Below are 6,522 nucleotides of genomic sequence, written 5' to 3'. Positions count from 1 at the left end.
GTCCTTACATTTTCTAATCCAATTTTTAAAATAATTTCCATCAATTATAGTTTTAAATGAACATGATTAACATAGTTCATATGCAATTAAAAATAGAAATGAATAAATATGATCTTAAATATGAGGAGACACCTGGAATCACCATGATTTTGAAATCTAATGTATGTAGTTCTGATAGATGCACATGAATTCTTATTTTATAAAGGAATACAGAACTAAAACATCCTGTATGAACAATGGGTTTTCTTACTACTTTCATCCCTTTCTCCTTCCCATACTTGTCTACTGTTTACTATTATTAGCACAACAAAACTCCACACACAGAGATTCCATTCACCTCCTTGACCAGCTGTAGGAAAAGAACGGCTAGAATCTGCAGCCTGAGGACACTGGATTAATGATTATGGCACAAATCCTGAAAAGAAGTGAGGAGAGGGACAGCTATAGCAGCAAGCAATAACTTCCTCATGGAGCAGCAGCTGCAGCTCCTTCCTCTACTGAGAGGTGTAAATCCTTTTTCCCGAAGCCTCCTCTGGATACTGGTTATTCCAGCCTTCTCCCACCCACTTAAAGTCTACTTGGCTGCCACTGCAAAACCGAATTTTGTCTTTAAATATTGACACAATATTGGCAATGTAGTATGGTTTGATACTCATGGGACTATATTTACTTATGATTATTTGCTAAGTGTGAGGTATCTTAAAGAACCAATGCAGCTGCTCAATCTACTAGGAGATGTCATGCTAGCCTTCTATCGTTTCAACAACACATTGCTGAAAATTTGTAATACACCTAATAGCAGCAAGTCTGGTAAAAGTAAGGACAGTTTGTTTATAAGACTTCTTTAGTTTTCTTAACAAATACACAAATATGCAAATGAATCGACGATTTACACTAAGTATCATGTTCCATATTAAATTCCAGGTGAAAATTTCTATCACACAATTCTTTAGCATTCCTTTACAATTTTAGTTAGCAAATGTGAAAACAAATGCAAATCTGTTAAAATAGAATATTTAATTAAAAAAAATAACACTTGAATGTATATCTGATTGACAAAAGATTCCCTTCCAATCACTAGATCTCAAAAATAGGATCTTATTGCAGTCTATTTTAAATGCATCTGTTGCCTGCAGTTAGAGTCACCTGCCTGAAAATACAAGCCCAGTCTGCTGCCAGTAAGAAGGAACTAAAATAACTATTGTAAATAGAAAATTTTAATGAGAAAAACTCTGACGTTGCTCAGAAAAATTTTGTTTGCTTTCCAAGATGGTTCTAAGACAAGATACAATTCTTTAGCTGAAAAAATGTAGTTCAAAACCATATGATAGAATCATAGTTTGTGTTTTAAAACAGGAGTTTCCACCTTAAAAATTGCTGAATAACTCTCTGTTAGTAAAGGACAATTAAAAATAAACAAAAAAAAAAAAAAAAAAAACCAAAAAAACCCCAAAAGCGTAGGATATAAAATATATCATAAAAACCTACTCTTGCCTTTACTCTGATTACTATGTTTCACTGAAGGCAACAGCGTAAGCTATTCCAGAAAATGGTAGCTAAAATACATCAAGACAAAGCATAACAATCTCCCTGTTTTCCTTCCTTTCAAGGAAGGAATTTACTATTATTAATACAATGACTTTGCATTCTTTATGTTAGGCACTTTTGTAATTTAATAGTTTGATGTCTGCTGGTGAAGAAAAGATGCTCTTACAAGAGGACTGATATTCCCATTCTGTATGACAGAGTAAGGCAGAAGAACTCCTGGTTGGTTTGTTCAGCAGCAATAACCTCTCCCAGTTAAGAGATCCACTAATCTAACATATGGTGCACAGAGGAAAAAAATAAGTTTACTAAAGATTCATATAGCCTGCTTAAAGAAAATGAAATAAAGACTTCTGTAAGAGTAGTCGTACAGAGCAGTTTCTTGGTTTTATTTAACAAGAAAATACCAAAAAATTAAATTAAATGAAACTGAGAGAAATAATGAAAGATCTCCTGAATGCAACTGAAAGCAGCTATAAGGAATTTAACTAACATGAATTTGTAAGATTGTATGAATGATTTTGACTTTGATCATGCTCTTAAAACATCCTAATTTTGCCTACTGGTTTTGTGGGTTTTTTTTAATTGTAAAGCAATGGCAATACTCTGCCCCAAAATTTGTGTGAGGGGACTATATTGGAGTGTAGAAGGCCATAAACCTGCCTGCAATAAGTTTTATAACTCTCTGTATCTTCCCTGTCACATAGATAATGCAGTAGAACTGCATGCCAGTTTGACATAGTAATCTTCTTGCTTATTTCCCACATTCACGTGTACCAATCTTATGGTCTTCTTCATGGCAAAAATAGTCATGTGATGAACTGTAAAGCAAGTATCTGATAAGCTGTAAGAAAACTAAATAGGGTACAAAAGGTTTCTGATTCCTTTCAGACAGGTTTGTGTAGGATCCCTTTTATTGTATATTCATTTCTGCATTATTTAGAAAGCAAATAATATTATGAAATAGTAAATAAAGAGTAAAGAGCACTGTGAGAACTGTGAGGTGGTAACTGTAACTTCACAGAAAATCAATTCTACCAATGAGGGGTAGACACAGGTATCTGAGGATGTGACTTTTTCTTTTTTTTAATGGCTGTAAAATAAGTAAATGCTAAACATAAATAAACCAGATTTTCACTCTAAAAAAATCAGAAAATAGGGAAATAATGAAGACTCAAGGAAGTACTAGAGTTCTTTCAAGAAAAAGTCTGTGGCTGTGGGCTGTGAAAAACTTGCAGCTTCAAACACGTGGAAAAACCTTTTGTAACAAAGCACTCCATTTCTAACTAGATGAGCAGTCACCTCAGAGAGTATATCTGGCATATGCAGAAAGCTTGTAGGGTGGAAAATTAAACTAATATGCAAGGAAAACTGTCAGATGTCAGAAAATAGATGGAGAATGTGAGAACAGAAAATGTTAGGCAGGGTCAGATCTTGCAAAAATGCAAGTACTAAAATGTACTTTCATCATCCAAATAAAAAGAAAATAGGAAAAAGTGTGGCTTCACCAAGCAGCAAAAAGCAGTTAAGATTAAAGATAATTTACAGACAGTCCAAAACAAAATTAATATGGGGATGTTGACTACAGCAGCAAATGCAGTGTGGCTAATGATACACTCTGTGGAAATGAAAATTACTCATCTAAGATGAGAACAAAACAAAGACATAAAACTGTTTTTAAGGAAGTGTCTAGACCAGAAGGGCAATACCCCATAATCTCCATTCAAGAGTACTTACAATATTTGCACATGAAAGGTCAGTTTAATAACAAAGTCTTTTCATGAATACATCAGACTGGCAATCAAAGGTCTGAAAAATAACAAAACTAATGTTCTTTTTCTTTTAAGAAAAAGGGATGTGCATGATCCAGACAACACAAAAACAAGTGACTGTAACCTCATGAGCTGTGCAAGGATTTGAAACAAATTATGAAGCATTGCATAGCTAGAGGCACTGAGGTAATGAAAAATGAAAAATATAGTGAGTAACAGATTTATCTCAAAATAGACTATCATTATGCCAAATTAACCTAGCATCTTTCTTTATAAGGTAACTGCTATTTTAAGAAAAGGAACACAGGAAATGTAGCTGATAAGATCATACGTATTGGACACACTGCCACTTAGGAAAAAAAGAAAAATCACAACTTTGTTTAAGAGAAGGAAACATCAGGACCAAAAGGGATTTTACTGGAATAGATTACTGGTGATGTTTCAAAGGATAGGTTTGGAACCAAACGTGTTTTTTACTGATACTGATACAAAAATTCAGAGTATGCTAACAACATTGGTCAATGACACAAACAAATAAGCCCTCAGTAGAAAGGTGAAGATGGAAAAATGATACAGAATGAACTGGACTGAGAATCTGAAGAACTGAGGCAATAAAAGTGAATTGAATCTAGGAATACAAAGCATAGGGTCACACACCAGGGACAAAGAAAGGACCATAGGTTAAGGCCTCCTCAGCTGGAAACAACAAGAAGATCCTGAGTGTATACTCATGTCAGCCCTGGAAAGATGGCGTGACTAAGTCTTTAGCTGAAAGAGCCTGAGGTGTACCTGTTGAATACGTATCAGCAGGGACAGAAAATAGTAGCAAACCTGCGTTTGAAATGCATAGACACACTGTAAAATGGACATGGGTCCAGTTTATGCTGGAAAATTACCACTGGGCCTCTAAACCTCAGAATAATGAGCCAAGTTTTCAAGGGAAAACACCTGCAATAGACTGGGAATTAAAACATGTCAGCTGAAAGATGTCATTTAAACCTCCATCATTTGGATCTGATCAAATGCCTTTCATAGAATCACAGAATGATTTGGGTTGGAAAGCCCCCAGCCATGGGCAGGGATGCCTCACACAAGACCATGTTGCCCAAGACTTCGTCCAACCTGGCCTTGAACACTGTCAGGGATGGAGCATTTTCCACTTTGGGCAACCCGTTCCAGTGCCTCACCACCCTCACAGTAAAGAACTTCTTCGTTATATCTAACCTGAATTTCCCTCGTTTAAGTTTAAACCTTGTCCTATCACTACAGTCCCTGATGAAGAGTCCCTCCCCAGCATCCTTGTAGGCTCTCTTCAGATATTGGAAGGCTGCTATGAGGTCTCCATGCAGCCCTTAGGCTCTTAACTTCATTCTAAGTTAAGAGCATTATAAAATGTAAGCATTCTAAAAATGTTTTCCTACTACATGTTTGCATAACTATAGGTCCAAGAGCAAAGACACAAAGGTAAAATCTCTGACAACAAGTTCTGAATACACATCTGAAGTGTACGTATTCAGGACACCAATTTGGAAGCCCAGTTTTCCTGGAATCCAGCTGTAATCCATCATGAGAGACAGGCACTTCTGTAGGGTGAGTGAGGTCCTGGGTGGGCTGACTAGTCCTCCAAGGTTGGCTGTCCTTCTTCACTAAACTACTGGGAAGCATTCAATGATTGAACAGGACACACAGACTTAACTGGTGGGACTTTGGAATTCAGTGCATCACTAGACTTGAATGTGTGCAAATAAACTTTCGTTGATACATTTTCTTTTGCTTCTCTTATAATAATCTATGTCAGGTTTTAAATAATCTGACACACTTTGAATAAAAAAGGAGAAGGATATCAGCTTAGTTATAGGTTGAATTCCATTAGTTTATGAGAACAATTATTTTGCATAATTATTGGGTACGCCAGAAAACTAGTTTGAACATTGATTTCATGTCTTTGTACCTACAGAAATTGCAGAATTCAGCAGTGTTATTGCCATTTCTGTGCCTCCTACTGGATAAGATCCTCCCCACTTTTGTACGAGTTTTTGTTGAGTTTTTTTACATCATATCATTATGGCTGAAAGCTCTGCTACATCCTAGCGGTTAAACTTTCCATAGGCAATGCAAACAGTCAAAACAGATGACTTGTTTTGTTAACTACCTTGCTTTTGCCACCTAAGAGCATGTGTGAATGTATGCATGGCTATGTGCTGTGATTATCTTTTTGACTGAGCACTGGTGGGGCACAAAAATGCAGACTACTTAGAAGCATTTAGCAGAAAAGAAAAATAAGAAAAACATTATCTTGAGGCTAAGACCTTGAATTGAAAGAAAGGTGACTGGGTTCAACTCTTAGATCTTTCATTTTCTTGATAACCTCTGGCACAGGACAACATCACCAGGGCTCCAAGAGATGAGCATAAATTCTCTTTTTTATAAAACCAATAATAATAATTAGCATTGTGATAGAGATTTTGGTAAGGAGAAGTTTCTTGGTGTTTGAGAGCTTTTATGTGTTATTTGGTTAGGGACAGCTAGTTTTAAAACCAACCAACCAAACAAAAAATAAATAATCCCCAAACCAATGAGGCAACATAGTATCTTTCAAGTTACATTCGTCCCTTTTCTCTGTAAGATGAAAAGAATACACCTTGTCTAGGGGCAATTGTAAAACTATAATCATGGGCTTGTTAAACTGCAAAGACCAAGGTCTTAAATCCTTGGTTCATTAAGACAACACTATTGGAGACACTGACTTTGGTAGAATATCTTTTTATGTGGTTGTGCAGCACTAGTTATAGAACAGTAATTCTTACCACAAAAGAAGTGTCTCATTGGAGTACAATGATCCAGGCTGTTTGACCAGGCACTAAAATACACTCAGATGTCCTTGCTGTCACATATTTTTAATAGCTAAAGCCCAATTATGCTCTGTAAGAATACAACTGATGACAATTCTCATTTTAAAATTGTAATGGAATCTATTTCCTACAGGCAGGTGAGATTTAGCATAAGGATTCCTCTCTATAGCATAAAGTCAGCCATCAGAAGGAAATCAGCAGCTGGCATGATAATTGAATTGGGCTCATTACTATTCATTTTTAGCAGCCACAGAGTGATTCATGAAGTGCTTTTCAAATCTAAAAAACACTTCATGAAATAGGTGAAGAAATATGAAGAACTTGTTGTTATGGATTCCCACTTTAAATTGGGA

This window comes from Nestor notabilis, unplaced genomic scaffold, assembly GCF_000696875.1.
Source record: "Nestor notabilis isolate BGI_N333 unplaced genomic scaffold, ASM69687v1 scaffold6162, whole genome shotgun sequence".
In the NCBI taxonomy this organism is placed as follows: domain Eukaryota; kingdom Metazoa; phylum Chordata; class Aves; order Psittaciformes; family Psittacidae; genus Nestor; species Nestor notabilis.
This window is presented reverse-complemented; position numbering follows the sequence as displayed.